Below are 19,730 nucleotides of genomic sequence, written 5' to 3' on the forward strand. Positions count from 1 at the left end.
GAGAGAGAGAGAGAGAGAGGACTGACCTGAACCAAGGAAGAGGCGGTCACCACTGTCGCTGTGGAGGAGGCGAGGAGCGGGTCTGGCCGGCGATGTGAGGGCTAGGGCGAGGGCGACGGAGGCGTCGAGGGAGGACGACGAGGAGGGAAAGGGCGCGGGCGCGGGCTGAGGGTGGACGGCGAGGGATGCCGAGGGCGACGGCGCGGGCGGAGTGAGGACGACGAGGAGGGCGAGGGCGCGAGTGGAGGGAGGATGGCGAGGAGGGAAAGGGCGAGGGCGCGGGCGGCGTGGGGAAGGCGGCGCAAGGAGGAGGCGGTGCGGGGCAGCGGCGCGGGGCAGGCGGCGCGCACGGTGGGGGATTCGAGCAAGGGTGGGCGGGAAGCGTCGGTTGGAGGGGGCGGCGTGAGTGTATTTGGTGGGCCTTCGCCGTCCGCCGCGCTCCGAGGCAGACGGCAAAGGCCCCCCAGGCAGACGACAAAGGTCCCGGGGGGGCATCGGGTGGGGGTTGGGTTGGTGGGCCGCCGTCCCCTTTGCCGTCCGCCCGCGCTCCCAGGCGGACGGCAAAGGCCCCGAGGCAGACGACAAAGGGGAGGGGTGGGTGGGGTGGGGTTTCGGCCGTTTGGGGGGGGGGGGATTTGCGGTCCGCGCAAGGCTTCTTTGTCGTCCGCCAGCGTACGGCAAAGACGTGGCCGACGGCAAAATAAAGTTTTGCCATCGGCCACCTCTTTGCCGTCAGCACTGTGTCAGCTGACGCAAAGAGTACCTTTGCCATGTGTCAGCAGACGGCAAAGGCCAAGCAGACGGCAAAATTCTGAATTCTAGTAGTGCATGGGAATTTCTGTCAAGCTAGTTTTCATCAAGTTCACATGATTCACGTTCGCTACTTTGATAGTTTGATATGTGGGTGGACCAGTGATTGGGTGCTGCCCTTATATGGACAAACATCCCACTTATGATTAACCCCTCTCGCAAGCATCCGCAACTACGAAGGAATAATTAAGACAAATTCTAACCATAGCATTAAACTAGTGGATCCAAATCAGCCCCTTACGAAGCAACGCATAAACTAGGGTTTAAGCTTCTGTCACTCTAGCAACCCATCATCTGCTTATTACTTCCCAATGCCTTCCTCTAGGCCCAAATAATGGTGAAGTGTTATGTATTCGACGTTCACATAACACCACTAGAGGAAAAACAACATACAACGCATCAAAATATCGAACGAATACCAAATTCACATGACTACTTATGGCAAGACTTATCCCATGTCCTCAGGAACAAAAGTGACTACTCACAAAGCATAAATATGTTCATGACCAGAGAGGTATTGAATAGCATCAAAGATCTGAACATATAATCTTCCACCGAGTAATCCAACTAGCATCAACTACAAAGAGTAATTAACACTACTAGCAACCTTACAAGTACCAATCGGAGTCGCGAGACGGAGATTGGTTACAAGAGATGAAGTAGGGTTTGGAGATGAGATGGTGCTGATTTAAATTTTGATGGAGATGAGTCCCCTCCGATGAGAGGAGTGTTGGTGATGATGATTTCCCCCTCCGGGAGGGAAATTTCCCCGGTAGGACGGCCCTGCCGGAGCTCTAGATTGGTTCTGCTCAAGTTCCGCCTCGTGGCAGCGACAACTCCTCCCTAAAGCCTCCTTATGATTTTTTCTGGAACGAAACCCTCCATATAGAAAAAGATGAGCGCCGGAGGGGCAACACGGGGCCCACAAGCCACCCAGGCCCGGCCAGGGGGGTAGGTCGGGCCTGGCAGGCTTGTGTCCTCCTGGTGGCTCCCCTCCGGTACTTCTTCCGCCTAGTATTTTTCATAAAATACAAAATAATTCCTCGTTGATTTTCACGGCTCTTGGAGTTTTGCAGAATAGGTATCTCAAACTTGCTCCCTTTTCAGACCAGAATTCCAGTTGCCGGCATTCTCCCTCTTCATGTAAACCTTATAAAATAAGAGAGAAAAGGCATAAGAATTGTACCGTAAAGTGTAATAACAGCCCACAAAGCGATAAATATCAACATAAAAGCATGATGCAAAATGGACGTATCAACTCCCCTAATCTTAGACCTCGCTTGTCCTCAAGAGGAAGCCAAGATCAACAAATATGCCCACATGTTTAGAGATAGAGGTGTCGATAAAACAAAGTACGCACATGCAAGCATCATGATCATAATTAGAACTGCAATATTGTCATATAATCTCTTATGCTAAAGTGACAATTCCTTCACAATGTAAAGTATGGATCAAGAACCTTATTCAGAATTAACAACCAATAGTGTTTAGTCATTGAAACAATTGCAATTTATCATAACATCGGAAAGAGTCAAATAAGATCTTGTAAAGCAAATCCACATACTCAATCATCTTTTAGTCTTCTACAAGTGCTAAAACTCACGTGGTACTCATGAGATCAAAGTTTTAGTTGGACACAGAGAAAGATAGGGGCTTATAGTTTTGCCTCCCAACTACTTACCTCAAGGGTAATGTCAACAATAATAATTCATGAGTACTTACTTCCAAGTTGACATATGAATATAGATCTTTCCCTAGTACATGACGTTACCCAAGATAAAGGTGAAATAAGGAATTGGTGTCGATCACCATGACACTTTTAAGGATAAAAATAAAGGTACAAGACAGGCCCTTCGCAGAGGGAAGCAGAGGTTGTCCTGCACTTTTGAGGTTTGGATGTGTAATCTCTTAGTGTGGAGGAACGTCACTTTATATTGCCTCGTGTGATAAAGAACTTTATTATGCAGTCTGTCACTTTTATGTCTTCCTCATCACAGGTTCGTACAAAGCTTATTTTCCACACACTAATAGATCATACATATTTGGGGAGCAATTTTTATTGCTTGCACCGATGACAACTTGCTTGAGGGATCTTATTCAATCCATAGGTAGGTATGGTGGACTCTCATGGCAAAACTGGTTGAAGGTTTATGGATGCACAAGTAGTATCTCTACTTAGTGCGGAAGTTTTGGCTGATATGAGGTGGGAGCAAGCCTCACATGCTAAGGGATCTCTAGTCATATAACATTGTTCAGAACCAAGCAAACATACTTCATTATGTTGTCTTCCTTGTCCAACATCTACTTCTAAGCATGTAATAGTTTAATGAGTGTTCACAATCATAGATGGTGCCCAAGATGATATATTTATATGTGAACCTCTCTTTCTTTATTACTTCCTATTAATTGCAACAATGACCAAGGTGTGCGTTTGTCCACCCGCAACAAGTTTCAACCAACGTTCTTTTTATATGTGAAGTCATCACTTCCCATAAGATCATTACATGATCTTTCATGCTATTGTTATTTTATTATTGTTTTCTTTAGATCATGGCATGAGGCAAGGCCCTTAACTAAAACACTCTTTATTATATGACTCACGAACTCAATTACATTGGGGGTGACACAAAGCAAAACTCAATCCTAGATCATACTAAGAGCTTTATTCTACTAGAAAAAATAAAATCAAAAAGGATCGAACTAAGAAAAAGGTAAAGGCAAAAGATGTGATGGTGATACGATACCGGGGCAACTCCCCCAAGCTTGGCACAAGCCAAGGGGATTGCACATACCCGTGCTTAGTTGTCTTCCTTCGAAGGTGATGGTGATGGAGTTGTTGCAGAGTTCTTGAACTTGTTTAATTTCCTCTCGAGCACAAAATTCTGCTCCTTCAGATCGATAATTTCCTCTTCAAGCCTCAACACCCTTTGGCATAATTCTTGCTTACTCTCCTGCAAAATACGGGAAGGGATAAACAAAATCTTAGGCTTCTTTCTTGAGTCAGGGAGGCTTGACTTCTTGAACTCCACATGTGTGTTTCCAGATTGGGGTAGAGGAGCCTCCTCTTCATCGGAGCTTGTTTCTTCCTTCCCCTTGGGATAATAATCTTTTTCCTCATCAGTGGTCAAACCATAATGATCCAAGTCCCCATAGATCTTGGGGTTAGCAAGGTAATCTGCCACATAGCTCTCCCCCTCTAAATCTTGAGAAGACATCCTTGCCCTAATTCTACGGCAGAAACAGGCTCGAAACAAAAACATAGTAGATTTGCATGATACAAGGGTCAGCCTTCCGGGAGAATATACAATGAATTTTTCCTGACCAAAAGGAGTACTCCGCAAGAAAACGGAGTCCGGGAGGCACACGAGGTTCCCACAAGGCACCCAGGCCCGGCCAGGGGGGTAGGCCAGGCCTGGCAGGCTTTTCGCCTCCTCGTGCACTTTCCGGACAATTTAAAATTTTCTATTTTTCTAAATTTCCAAAACGGAGAAAAATTGCTACTGGAAAAGTTTTGGAATCGGTTTACTTACCGAATCACATACCTCTTCATTTTCGGAGTCTGAAACAGGCTGATAAATATCCCTTATGTACTCCTCCGGAGTTATGGTATTAATAATATTGCGCTCAACATTTACAGGAGTACCTGAGATATAATGCTTGATTCTTTGCCCATTTACAACTCTCGAAAAATTACCTTCTGTGTTGTTGATCTTTATGGCACCGGAACGATATAGTTCCTCAACAATGTAAGGACCTTCCCATTTAGAGAGAAGCTTGCCTGCAAAAAAATCTTAAACGAGAATTGTATAGCAAGACATAATCACCTACATTGAACTCACGTTTCTGTATCCTTTTACCATGCGACCTCTTAACTTTTTCTTTGAACAACTTGGCATTTTCATATGCCTGAGTTCTCCATTCATCAAGTGAGCTAATGTCAAATAACCTCTTCTCACCAGCAAGTTTGAAATCAAAGTTGAGCTCTTTGATTGCCCAATAAGCCTTATGCTCTAGCTCAAGAGGTAAATGACATGCTTTACCATAAACCATTTTGTACGGAGACATGCCCATGGGATTCTTATAAGCAGTTCTATAAGCCCACAGTGCATCATCAAGCTTCTTAGACCAATTCTTCCTAGACCTATTAACAGTCTTTTGCAGAATTAGTTTAATCTCTCTATTACTTAGCAAGCGTTTTACGGAAAGCACCAAGAATAAAATGTGAACCACCATCAGTCATTAGATATCTAGGGACTCCAAATCTAGGGAATATAACTTCTTTAAGCATCCTAATACAGGTGTTATGATCAACACTACTAGTTGGGATAGCTTCTACCCACTTAGTAACGTAATCAACAGCAACTAGGATATGAGTATATCCGTTGGACTTTGCAAAAGTGTCGGGGGGATAACCCCGGGGTAGGCTCATCAAGCCTGCTCCTTCATCTCCTGCCCAAAGGATACGAACAAACACAGTTTCCCAAGGCCCAAGTGTTCTGGCCGGCTAGGCCGCGCCTACCAGCTGGAGGACGAGGCGGCCATCTCTCTCGCCAGCCAGGCAACCCGTGCCGCCTAGAGTCGAGACGGTTACCTCTTCCTGGCCGGCTTGGTCAGGCCAGCCGGCTAGGAACAAGGCGGCTGTGCCCAAGCCGGCTAGCCAAGTAGGCTTGCCGGTCGGGGATCACAAGTCACAGTAGATCATTGGTCAGGATGAGACCTTACGATTAAAGGTAGCTACGCGTCAGCAAAGGTACTAGATCGGAGTTTCCAACAGGTACGACCGTCGGCGGCCACGCCGCTGACCTACCCCGCCTCTGATCCATCACCTAGCATAGTGTCGGACCGTCACACTCCCACTCCATTACTGCACTCGGCGTGGGGAACAGTGGAGGCGGTCGTACTACCTGCCCATGACGAATCTTGCTGGACGACGCTCGACGTACCGCGCGTGCTCAGCGTCAACCTTACGCGAGAGCTTCATTGGCCAGCCGGCGGGTCCCACAGCCAATCGAGACCATGCAGCCGGCGGGCCCCTCAAGCGACAAGGCAAGACTCTCGTGGGCCCCTGGTCAGCCGGCGAGGCTGCCAGCTGGGTCCCACTCTTGTACCCTTTATCCATATTGTAGGCCGGTGGGTTCATCAATAAAACCCCCCGGTCACCCTCCATGCAGGGGGACGGTCGAACAACACATGACATCCACCAACCACATAGAGAGAGGCAGAGACGAGCCGACTACTCCCCTCTTCCTCCTCCCAACACAGCTCGAGGAGCAACATTGTAATCCATTCATACACATCAAACACTCCGGCAGGACTAGGGGTCTTATCGCTATGGAGAGCCCTGAACCTGGGTACATCGTGCGTTCCATGCTAGTACCAACCTCGTTCCCAGCGCCCTCCTTTGTCCCTTCGGTTCTCACCGACTTTAGCCTACCTATGGCATATGTTGTGAGTATTCACTAACATTTGGCGCCCACCGTGGGGCCGATCGCGGCATCAGCTGGCTTTACGTGCTGGGCGGGGCCCCGCACCTACGCCACTGGATGCATTGTGTCTAGATCGGTCTGCATGCCCGTGGAGCCCACTTTCAACGAGGCAACACCGATGATGATCGACGTCCCCGTCCGCCATGCGGATTCGGACGAAGATTCTGATGACAAGCCGCTTCCTAGCATCGTCGTCGCTGCTATGGAGAACCTCAGCGTTCTCTTTAGTGACTTATGTCTCAAAGATGGTCCTCGCTACTTCGGCAAGGACTTCAATGTTGAGGCGCTCTGCGCTAGCTTCAGCATGCTCTTTATCGCTGAGACGCCTGCCCATGACGTGTACCCCAGCAACGTCCTCGTCTTCGACGGCCCTCCGCCGTCGGTGGGGTTCTTCACCCCATACCATGTCGTCGCTGTGTCCAACGCCGTGGAGGTGATTATTATCGGCGCTGGCTTCCGTGCTCTAAAAGATATAACTGAAGCACATAGAGTAAAATAGACTAGCTCAAAAGATATAAGTGAAGCACATGTGAGCTGAATTGTCTAACCAAAGGATATAAGTGAAGCTCGACAAAATCACGGTGAGTGCTTGTCTCTCTCTCTAGGTGTGCAGCAAGGAAGATTGTTACACAACAAAAATAAAAGACTCCTACGATACAAGACGCTCCAAGCGAAACACAAAACATGTGGTGAATAAAAATGTAGCCTCAAGTAACGTTACCGATGGATTGAAGACGAAAGAGGGGATGCCTTCCCTGGGCATCCCCAAGCTTAGGCTTTTTCGGCATCCTTGAATCAACTTGGGGTGCCTTGGGCATCCCCAAGCTTGAGATCTTGCCACTCTTTATCTCTTTGTCCATAAGAACTTCACCCAAAACTTGAAAACTTCACAACACGAAACTTAAACAGAAACTCGTGATATCATTAGTATAAGAAAGCAAACCACCACTTCCTTAGGTACTGTAGCAAACTTAAATTCTACTTATGTTGATGTTGGGTTACTGTATTTTCAATCTTCCATGGCTAATACCCCTCGATACTATCCATAGTTTCATCAAAGTAAGCAACCAACTCAACAAAACAGAATCTGTTAACAGCAGACCAGTCTGTAGCAATCTCTATACTTCGTATACTTCTGGTACTTCAAAAAATTTGAAAAATTACAACAGTCTGAAGAATTTGCGTAGAAATCAGCAGCAAATAGAATCAACTCAAAATCTCTTACAGAAAAAAATGAAAATTCTTTTCGTGAGCAGAAAGTTTCTGTCTTTTCCAGCATGACCAAACGATCATCCCCAAGATTAATCATAACGGTCTTGCTTGGCACAAACGCAAAAAGAAGCACAAAAAACACAATCACAACAGAATTATGAAAGTGTGGACGCAAAAAAACAAAAAGAAAAAGAAAAATTCATTGGGTTGCCTCCCAACAAGCGCTTTTGTTTAACGCACCTAGCTAGGCATTGATAATTCAATGGTGCTCACACAAAAGAGAAGAATCGAAGCACAACGAGAGCATCATAAAGCATGTGAAAATCACATCTAAGTCTAACATACTTCCTATGCATAGGCATTTTATAGGGAAACAAATTGGCAAGACAACCAATAGTTACCAAATGCAAGGAAGAAGAAAGAGACAATAGCAATCTCAACATAACGAGAGGTAATTTGGTAACATGAAAGTTTCTACCACAATATTTTCCTCTCTCATAGCAATTACATGTGGGATCATATTCAAATTCAACAATATAGCTATCCCATAGGATATTCTTTTCATGATTCACATGCATGCAAAGTTGACGCTGTTCAAAAATAGTGGGATTATCATCTAAAGTTACGACTTCTCCAAACCCACTTTCAATATTGTTGCAAACATCATAATCATCATGAGGATTAAACAAATTTTCAAGATCATAAGAAAGATCATCACCCCAATCATGATTATTGCAACAAGTAGTGGACATAGCAAAACTAGCATCCCCAAGCTTAGGGTTTTGCATGTTTTTAGCATGATTGACACTAATAGGATTTATAGTGAAACCATTGCAATCATGCTTTTCATTCAAGGAGCCCTCGTGAATCACTTCATGAATTTCTTCATCACGATTTTCAGATTCACGCATCTCAAGCAAAACTCCATAAACATAGTCAAGTGCACTCAAGTCACTAGCAATTGGGTCAACATAATTGGATCTCTTAAAGAGATTAGCAAGGGGATGAGGATCCATATCAATAGATTTTCAGGAAGCGAAGATGCAAGCATATTGAAGGCACATAGCACACAAGCGAACAGAAAGCAAGCGAGAGAAAAGGGCGAACGAAAAAGGCAAATTGGTGAACTGGGGGAGAGGAAAACGAGAGGCAACTGGCAAACAAAGTAAATGCAAGAGATAAGTTTGCGACACATACTTGGATGAGTTCTTGACTTGATCTTCCTCCCCGGCAACGGCGCCAGAAATCGGCGTGTGATACGTCTCAAACGTATCTATAATTTTTGATGGTTTCACGCTGTTATCTTGTCTTCTTTGGATGTTTTATGTACCTTTTATATCTATTTTGGGACTAACTTATTAATTCAGTGCCAAGTGCTAGTTCCTGTTTTTTCCGTGTTTTTGACTCTTTTCAGATCTGATTTTGGAACGGAGTCCAAACAGAAGAAAAACCTCAAAATGATTTTTTCCCGAACCGAAGAAGATCAGGAGGCCTTTGGGCCAAGCCAGGTGGGCTCCAGGGAGCCCAGAAGCCCCCACTTTGCCACCAGGGGGAGGCGGCGGTGGCAGGGCTTGTGGCCTCCCTGGCCGCCCCTGACCTAGATCCTTGGCAAATATATTCCCAAATATTCAGCAAAAAATCAGGGGAGCCTCGAAAATACTTTTCCGCCGCCGCAAGCTTCCGTTTCCGCGAGATCTCATCTGGAGACCCTTCCCGGCGCCCTGCCAGAGGGGACTTTGGAGTTGGAGGGCTTCTTCTTCATCATCATCGCCCCTCCAATGACTCGTGAGTAGTTCACTTCAGACCTACGGGTCCGTAGTTAGTAGCTAGATGGCTTCTTCTCTCTCTTGGATCTTCAATACAAAGTTCTCCATGATCTTCATGGAGATCTATCCGATGTAATCTTCTTTGGCGGTGTGTTTGTCGAGATCCGATGAATTGTGGATTTGTGATCAGATTATCTATGATATATATTTGAGTCTTTGCTGATTTCTGATATGCATGATTTGATATCCTTGTAAGTCTCTCCGAGTCTTGGGTTTTGTTTGGCCAACTAGATCTATGATTCTTGCAATGGGAGAAGTGCTTGGTTTTGGGTTCTACCATGTGGTGACCTTTCCTAGTGACAGTACGGGCAGCAAGGCACACATCAAGTAGTTGCCATCTAGGGTAAAAAGATGGGGTTTTTATCATTGGTTTGAGATTATCCCTCTACATCATGTCATCTTGCTTAAGGCGTTACTCTGTTCTTATGGACTTAATTCACTAGATGCATGCTGGATAGCGGTCGACGTGTGGAGTAATAGTAGTAGATGCAGAAAGTATCGATCTACTTGTTTTGGACGTGATGCCTATAGATATAATCATTGCATAGATATCGTCACGACTTTGCGCCATTCTATCAATTGCTCGACAGTAATTTGTTCACCCACCATCTACTTTCTTTTATGCGAGAAGCCACTAGTAAACACTACGGCCCCCGAGTCTATTCACATTCATCGTTTACACCTCCGCTTTTACTTTGCTTTGTTACTTTGTTGCTTTCAGTTCTCACTTGGCAAACAATCTATAAGGGATTGACAACCCCTTCATAGCGTTGGGAGCAAGTTTTGTGTTTGTGCAGGATCTTGAGATACTCCTCCATCGGATTGATACCTTGGTTCTCAAACTGAGGAAAATACTTACCACCGCTATGCTACATCACCCTTTCCGCTTCGAGGGAACACCAACGCAAGGCTCCAAGGCCATGGGGGAAATCCTTTGCATACTTGCCTAGGAAGTCCCTTAAGGCGTAGCCGCAACTGAATGATTCCTGGCGCCGTTGCCTGGGAGGAGCACGTCAAGATAATTTCCCGACAACGTGCCTTTTTCTGGCGCCATTGGAAGGTCTTTTGTTGCAGTAGCAGCGTGTTGACGGGAGATTATTCTTGTATTGATACTCCTCAGCAAGCGATCCTCCCCGGCAACGGCGCCAGAAATCCTTTTGGTACGGCAACAAAAGACCTTCCCCGGCAACGGCGTCAGAGGTCCTTTTGCTGCTGTCTACGCCTACACGGACTTCCTTGGCAAATATGCAAAGGATTGCCCCGCGGCCTTGGAGCCTTGCGTTGGTGTTCCCTTGAAGAGGAAAGGGTGTATGTAGCACAGAAGCAGTAAGTATTTCCCTCAGCTTGAGAACCAAGGTATCGATCCAGTAGGAGGATCGCTTCAAGTCACAAGTACCTACACAAACACAAAGGGCTTGCACCCAATGCTTTGAAGGGGTTGTCAATCCCTTATAGATTGTTTGCAAAGTGAGAACTTAAAGCAAAAAATAAACAAAGCAAAGTAAAAGTAAAAGTGGAGACGATACTTGTGAATAGACCCGGGGGCCGTAGTGTTCACTAGTGGCTTCTCTCATGAAAGCAAGTAGACGGTGGGTGAACGAATTACTGTCGAGCAATTGATAGAACCGCACAAAGTCATGACGTTATCTATGGCAATGATCATATCTATAGGCATCACGTCCAAAACAAGTAGACCGATACTTTCTGCATCTACTACTATTACTCCACACATCGACCGCTATCCAGCATGCATCTAGTGTATTGAGTTCATAAGAACAGAGTAACGCCTTAAGCAAGATGACATGATGTAGATGGACGATCTCAAATCTATGATGAAAGCCCATCTTGTTACCCTTGATGGCAACAACATGATGCGTGCCTTGCTGCCCCTTCTGTCACTGGGAAAGGTCACCGCACGGTATGAACCCAAAACCAAGCACTTCTCCTATTGCAAGAATCATAGATCTAGTTGGCCAAACAAAACCCAAGACTCCGAGAGACTTACAAGGATATCAAATCATGCATATAAGAAATCAACAAAGACTCAAATATAATTCATAGATAATCTGATCACAAATCCACAATTCATCGGATCTCGACAAACACACCGCCAAAGAGGATAACATCGGATAGATCTCCATGAAGATCATGGAGAACTTTGTATTGAAGATCCAAGAGAGAGAAGAAGCCATCTAGCTACTAACTACGGACCCGTAGGTCTGAAGTGGACTACTCACGAGTCATTGGAGAGGCGATGATGTTGATGTAGAAGCCCTCCAGCTCCAAAGTCCCCTCCGACAGGGCACCGGGAAGGGTCTCCAGATGAGATCTCGCGGAAACGGAAGCTTGCGGCGGCGGAAAAGAGTTTTCGTGGACGCCCTTATTTTTCTGGGATTTTAGGGAATTTATAGGCCAAAGAGCTAGGGCAGGGGAGCGCCAGGGAGGCCACAAGCCTGGTCGCTGCGGGCCCCCTGGCCGCGGCAACAGGGCTTGTGGGCTCCCTGCGGGCCTCCCGCCTTGGCCCTGAAGTCCCGCGATCTTTTTCCGTTCTCGAAAAATTTATTTCGGGGATTTTATTCCGTTTGAACTCCGTTCCAAAATCAGATCTGAAAGAGTCAAAAACACAAAAAAAAATAGGAACTGGCACTTGACACTGAATTAATAAGTTAGTCCCAAAAAAGATATAAAAGGTATATAAAACATCCAAAGTTGACAAGATAACAGCATGAAACAATAAAAAATTATAGATACGTTTTATATGTATCACGCGCCTTCCAGGAGAAGCGGGTCAAGTATCTCCTTGACGCCGCCAACAAATAGCAGACTCGGCTTGACCCCGGTCAGGCCCAGTCAGAGTCTCCAGGACCCAACTCCGGAGCATGCCGCAACCCTAGCTATCAGCATCATGTAGAAGGATCTTCCTCGCATCGCACCTCCGGTCGAAGGGGCGAGGGAAGCCAAGACCGGCGCTCCTAGCGCTAGAGCGAGCACACTTCGAGCAAGCGACGCGGAGGCGACGAGGGTGATTCGGAGTGTGAGGTTCTTCAACCGGGAAGAACTCATGTCTCTGGTTCGCGAGGCACCTCCCCTCTCTCTACTCGGATTGGCGCTCGCACTCCCCAGGATGATCGGGACGCCCACAGGCCTCTCATCATCCTGGCCCAGTCGACTCTCCTGGAGGAGGACGGTCCCATCGGTCCGGCCTGCCTCGGCCCCCGGATCCGAGGGGAGCCGTTCCCCCGAGGTTTCACCTTGCCTCGGGACACGCCCAAGTACAACGGCACGGCCAAGGCAGAGGATCGGCTGATCGACTACACCACGGCCGTCGGCATCGCCAGGGGCAACAAGCGCGTAGCGGTCCGCTACGTGCCACTAATGTTGGCCGGCTCGGCTCGGACTTGGCTTAATAGCCTTCCGGCTGGCAGCGTCAACTCTTGGGTGGACTTCGAGGAGGCGTTCGTTCGCAACTTCACTGGCACCTACAAGCGCCCTCGCCGGCCTCGTGAGCTGGCCGTGTGCGTCCAGAGGCCCGACGAACCCCTTCGTGACTACGTCACCCGGTGGACAGAGCTCCGCAACTCCTGCGAGGGGGTGCATGAGGTATAAGCCATCCAGTACTTCATCGACGGTTGCTTAGACAACACCCTCCTCAAGCACACGCTTATGTGCTCCGAGCCCACCTCTATGGCGGTGCTCATGGCCAAGGCGGACAAATACGCCACGACCGACTCAGCGATGCGCGTCAAGGTGACTGCCTCGGACAAGGTGTCCCCACGCCGGCTACTCCCAAGCCGACGGGCGATGGCTGAGGCGGCCAGAACAACAACAAGCGCAAGGCAGATCAGATGGATTCTTGCCCCAACAACAAGTTGGTAGCCAGCGTGGAGGGCGAGACGTCGGCTCCTCAAGCCGGCCCTCCACGGAAGTGTTCCAACAGGAACAACACCAACTGGCTACCCAAGCAGTCCTTCGAGCAACTACTCCACGCCCCCTGTAAGATACATTCTGGGGCGCAGCTGTCCAACCACACCCTTCGACAGTGCAACTTCGCACGCCGGCTGTCACAAGGGGATGGCCTGCCGGCTCCCCCAGGTGCGCAGGCGGCGCCTCGCACACCGGCTCCTGGTCCTGCTCCGGCCCCACCGCCGCCGCGTCGCGACGACAGCCACCTTCATGATGACTACCTTCATCTAGATGGAGCATTCGTCATCTTCACCAGTGAAGGCGATGACAAACACAGCCTGCGCCAGAGACGGCGCGAGGTGAATGCCACGGTTCCCCCGGTTCCCCGATACATGCATTGGTGTGACAAACCAATCACATGGAGCCGGGTGGACCATCCTGCGGTGATGCCCAACCCGGGCTCATACGCGCTCGTCCTCGACCCCACCTTCGCCTCCAAGAGGCTCACCTGCCGGTTCTCCCGGGTGCTGGTCGATGGCGGCAGCAGCATCAACATCCTCTACCTCGACACTCTCCTCAACCTCGGGCTCAAGGAGACGTACGTCCTGCCGACCAGTACTGTCTTCCACGGCATCGTGCCTGGGCAGTCCTGCTCGCCCATTGGCAAAATCCAGTTGGACGTCCTCTTCGACGACAAAGCTCACTTCCGCCGAGAGTCCATATGGTTCGAGGTAGTGGACCTCAGCAGCCCGTATCACGCGCTGCTGGGCAGACTGGCTCTGGCCAAATTCATGGCTATTCCGCACTATGCCTACCTAAAGATGAAGATGCCGGGTCCCAAGGGCATCATCACTATTGCTGGCGACTACAAGAAGTCGCTCGAGTGTGCCCAAGATAGCAGCCGCCTCGCCGACGCCCTGGTGATCGCTGAGGAGAAGCGACAGATCGACCGGCTCGTGGCATAGGCCACCGAGCAGCCGGCGATTCCTTCTCCTCCATCCCAGTCGGCCGGCGAGGGCTCTTTCAAGCCGGCCAAAGAGACCAAGCAGGTCCCACTCGACCCTGCCAACCCCAAGCAGTGCGTCACCATCGGGGCTGGCCTCAGCCCCAAATAGGAAGGCGAGCTCGTTGACTTCCTCTGTGAGAATCGGGACATCTTTGCATGGTCCCCCAAGGACATGCCGTGTGTTCCGAGGAAGTACGCCGAGCACAAACTTCACGTGCGACCGAATGCAAAACCGGTGAAACAACCTTTGCGCCGCTTCGCCGAGAGGAAGCGGCACACAATATGAGAAGAGATCACCCGGCTCCTTGCAGCCGGCTTCATCATGGAGGTTTTCCACCCGGATTGGTTGGCTAATCTAGTCCTGGTGCTGAAGAAGAACAACACCTGGCGAATGTGTATCAACTACACTAGCCTGAATAAGGCCTGTCGGAAAGACCCTTTCGCGTTGCCTAGGATAGATCAAGTGATCGACTCCACTGCAGGCTGCGAATTGATGTCGTTTTTGGATGCTTATTCAGGCTAACATCAAATCAAGCTGGATCCAGCCGATCGCGTGAAGACCTCCTTCATCACGCCCTTCGGGGCCTACTGCTACACCACCATGACGTTTGGTCTGAAGAACGCTGGTGCGACGTTCCAACGCTGCATGCAGCAATGCCTACTGTGGCAGATCGGCAGAAACATCCATGTCTATGTGGATGATATCGTCGTCAAGACGAAGCAGCACTTCAGCCTCCTCGACGACCTGCGGGAGACGTTCACCAGCCTGTGCGAGTACAAGATCCGGCTCAACCCAGAGAAGTGCATCTTTGGGGTTCTAGGCGGCAAACTCTTGGGGTTCTTCGTGTCGCCTCGTGGCATCAAGGCGAACCCCGAGAAGATCGGCACCATCGAGCGGATGGTGCGGCCGGCTAGAATCCTAGACGTCCAGAAGTTTGCCGGCTGCCTGGCGTCCCTTAGCCGGTTCATCAACCGACTTGGCGAGAAGGCCGTTCCACTCTATCAGCTCATGAAGAAGACAACAAAATTTGAGTGGAACGACTAGGCGGACGAAGCCTTCCACGACCTCAAGCGGGCATCTCGAGCCTGCCGATCTTGGCAGCACCGGCTGGAAGGGAACCCATACTCATATACATTGCTGAGACTATTGCTCCAAGGTAGGCATCCGACTCGACTTGGCATCAGTGGCACATCCCCAGTCGAATGGCCAAGCGGAGAGGGCCAACGGACTGATCCTGGCTGGCATCAAGCCAAGACTTTTGGCACCACTTGTCACGTCGGCCGACTGCTGGATCGAAGAATTGCCGGCTGTACTATGGAGCCTCCGGACCACGCCCAGCCGGTCGACCGACTTCACTCTGTTCTTCCTCGTATACGGGTCCGAGGCTATTATCCCCACAGATATCGAGTTCGACTCGCCTCGGGTCACCTTATACACAGAAACGGAGGCGAAGGAGGCAATAGAATATGGTGTGGACCTCCTCGAAGAAGCAAGGGACTTGGCCTTGAGACGGACGGTCATCTACCGACTGAAGCTGAGATACTACCACATCAAAAAGATCAAGCCTCTCTCTTTCAGGGAGGGAGACTTGGTCCTCAAAGAATCCAGCGCATTGCCGGCCAGCACAAGCTCTCATCCCCATGGGAGGGACCCTTCATCATCAGTAGGGCGTTGCACAACAACGCTTACTACTTGATCGATGCCCAAAAGCCAAGGAAGCACAAGAGGGACGACTCCGGCGAGGAGACGGAACGTCCATGGAACGCGGCGTTGCTTCGCCCGTTCTACTGCTAAAAGGCAAGTATCAAACAATGGAAAGAGCATGCACATATGTATATTTCTCCCTCTTCAGGAATCCTCAGTGAATGCAATAGAAAGAGCATGCCTCATGCTTCTTTTTGGAATTCACATCTAGAGTGCTCACTCTGCGACGCCCCTTGCTAGCTCTAATAAGCTCGGGGGCTCGATAGCCGCCCGGACGCTTTCCCTATGTTGTAGAAGAACACATAGTGTAAGCCGGACTGATCCCTGGTCACCTCGTATCACCTTGCAGACTGGCTCTGGCCATCCGGCTTGCGAGGCGACGCCAGGTAAGGCCAGATGCATGCAAAGTTCGACTACAAAAGGGTTGCCGGCTCGGGTTGGCTCGATCAAATTTACGATCTCATTCAGGCCGGCCTCTGCTGGTTTATGTCTTAATTTTTAAGTCTTGATGGATTCAAAAAATCTAAGTCTTGTGTTCTAAGGCCAGAAACCTCAACCCAGTCACAGACCGGCTCCCGGCTGTCGGGCTGGCGGGGTGGAAACTTGGGAATACAGGGATTGGAGAAAAAGAAGTCAACCAGGAATCAAAAGATAAAGATATAAAACAGCACGCATGGCAATACAAATATAATGCTGAATACATACATTCAAAATGCATTGGCCAACGGCCAAGGTTCATTACACCCCCAATGGGTGGAACTGTTGGAGTGACAAGAAAATTGTAGACAACAAACAGGACACCGGCTATGGGGCTCAGCCTCATCAGTCGCCCCGGCTGCTGCTCCTGAAGTGGTGGCTTCACCATCCCCGACTGCTCCCGAGGCGGTTGCGCCGTCTCCTTCGCGAAGGCTCCCGGCTCCATCCGCACCGGAGTCGGCATACGCCGCACCGCTGGAGGCGGCAGCAGTATCCACACCGTGGGCCGTCTCGTTGGAGCTGCCATCGGGGTCATAAGGCTGAAGGCCGTGTAGATCTTCAGGGATCACACCGCCATCTTCACCCCGCTCCAAAACCAGTTCTTCCCAAGCGACGTACTCAGCAATGTCGCTGGCCCCCACGCCAGCGCCTCCTCCACAGCCTGCAGCTCCGCCTCCGAGCCATCGCGCTGAGCGACGAGCTTGCCCAAGTCCAGGTTCCGATACCAGGACTTGGCCAAGCGCAGGGCCATGTAGGCTCCAGCGCACGCCGCTGAGGCACGCTAAGCATCGAGGCGATCCTGGCCAACTGCAAGCCAGCGGGCGAGTCGGCTCATCGATGCCGGCTCCAAGCCATCCGGCCACAGGGCTGCCACCATCGACGAGCCTCCAACCTGGAGCTGAGCCACAGACTCACGCAGGACGTGCAGGCGGGCCCGGAGGCCCATTCCGATCTCCTCCATGCTCCAGCCGGAGGTAGCATCTACCTCCTGCCCAGCCGCGCGGCGCTCCTCATGGCTCACCTCGATGGCCGTGTCAGCTACGACCTGGGTACCAGGGAAGAGACCTGAGACAGGAAAAGGAGGGCGCAGAAGCGAGTAAGAAGAGGATACTGCCAAGAAAGCTCAAGACAAAACAAAAAAGAGAGACTCACGATGGAAGGCGCCATCGGTCTCATGGGCGCTCTCCAGGACCTCGAGCTCCCGCACCTTGCTCGCGTGAGTATGGCGGGCAACCTTCTCCTGGAGAGTCGCCGCAGACTCCAGGGCCTTGGCAGCTGCGACTGCATCTGGACATGGGCCTCCTCCTTCTCCCTCAAGGCGGCGTCCTTGAGCTCCATCTCCTTGAGATGATCCGACGCAAGGTGGTCCATGTCGGCAGAATAGGAGGCTTCCTTCTCCTACAACATGCCGCACAGCTGCTCCAGCTCGACCCGGCTGGCCGCCTCGAGCTCCTTCTTCTCCGTCTGGAGAAGAGCCAGCTGCTCCTGGAGCCGGTCACCAGCGCCTCGCAGAGCATCCCGCTGCATGGCAACCTCGCCCAGCCGAACTTTGAGCCCGGCGATCTGGCCATTGGACGCCTGGTGTTGAGTTCGCATCTCATTGTAAGCCTGCGCCTGGGCATCATAAAACTCCTGCAAAAAGCAAAGAAGAAGCAGAAGTAAGATTCGGCCTGGTTAAGTCATAACCAGCCCAATTCTCGGGGCTACACCCAGTGGGTGTGCTAGCGCGCCCCACTAAAGAAGAAAAACAAGAAAAGAGGCTCAAAGAGATTCGGCCCGGCCGATGATCGGTCGACTCGATGCTCGGGGGCTACACCCAGTGGGTGCGCTGTCGCGCCCCCACTGACTCATGAAGAAGAAAGAGAAAAAATTCAAATCCCAGATGAGGCACTTCCCCTGGTGCGGGCCTCCAGGCGGTCCAAGTCGCCGCCCACCACGTGGGCCGACTGCTCCACCTTGGACCGGCTGCTCGAAAACAGTGACACCAGCTCCGGGACACTGGTGAGTGCGGTGCCGGTACGCAGTCGCTTGCGCGCCAAATTGGCCGCCCGCCACGACTTCATGGGCCGGCTCCCGGCCCGGCCTCTAGCTCGTCGCGCAGCTGGACTGTGGTGGGGGACGACGATGGTGCCGGCTCCAGGTGCCGGCTCGGCGGCCGGCTCCGCCAATATCCCGGCCGGCGCTGCCTCCTCAACGGGAGGTGGATGGGCCGCATCCGGCGCATCCATGGCCACCCCAGGCGCGTCAGGGGCCGCGTCCGGCACGTCCAGGATCAGTTCCTCCGCGTCGGGCGCCGCCTCAGCCCTGGGGCAGTCGGGGATCATCTCCAAGTCCACCGGCGCCAAAGCGACCGGCTCAGAGGGCTGGGCCCCCTCAGCCCTCGGGGTGTGCCTCGGAGCCGCCTCGCTAGCTGGCTCCTCCACGCGAGCATGCGCGGAGGGATCATGTCTAGCCTTCGCACGCTTCTCCGTCGGCTTCTCGGCCCGGCTGGGGCGAGACTGGCCCTCGGCCGTCTCCCCCACGGCCGCGTCCCACCGGCGCATGGACTGCTCCTCAAGCTCCCTCTAGGCAGCATCTGCTGCTGCACAGCCAGCTAGCTCGGCCGCGGAGGCGGTGTCCTCCTCCACGTCCTCCGCCTCCTTGTCGAGCGACATTCTTAAGGAACAAAGTTTCCCACAAGATAAATGAAGCAAAGGGGGAGGGAATCTTACCCCACGACCATGGGCACCTGCCTTCTGCTGGCGCCACAACGCTTCTTGGCGCTGCCTGCCCGTGCTCCCACTGGAGGACCCGACGCTGACCTCTTAGGAGCCGGCCTGGATGCTGTGGCCCCTTGCCCTTCCTCCCGGCCGCCTCGTCAGCGGCGGTTGCCCCGGCCCTTTGACGCCGACCGCGCGTCAGTGGCGGGCTGGTAACCTCCTCCACCCCGTCGGAGTCTTCCTCGAAGGCTGCATCAGAGAGGAATGAGGGAGTCTCATCGTCATCCGTCCAGTCTGCGACGGAGGGCCGCGGGTACTCACTAGACGGCTCTGTCCCTCCCGACTCCAGGGCGTTCTCCGAGCCTGCGGAGGAGTCCGAGCGGGACTCAATCATGCCCTCGTCCTCAATCTCCGAGGCGTCGGACACATCCACGTTGGGAGCGGGCAAACGGAGGGATCCCTGCAGCTTCTCGAACATCTACGAAAAAGGATTCGACCGCCGGCTCAGCGAGACGGTCGGTTGCAAGACAAACAACAAAGAACAAAGAAACCACTTACCATTGTAAGCGGACGAGACCTGTTGAAGGGGGTCATACCCCACGACCA

The sequence above is a fragment of the Hordeum vulgare genome, chromosome 1H (assembly GCF_904849725.1).
Source record: "Hordeum vulgare subsp. vulgare chromosome 1H, MorexV3_pseudomolecules_assembly, whole genome shotgun sequence".
In the NCBI taxonomy this organism is placed as follows: Eukaryota; Viridiplantae; Streptophyta; class Magnoliopsida; order Poales; family Poaceae; genus Hordeum; species Hordeum vulgare.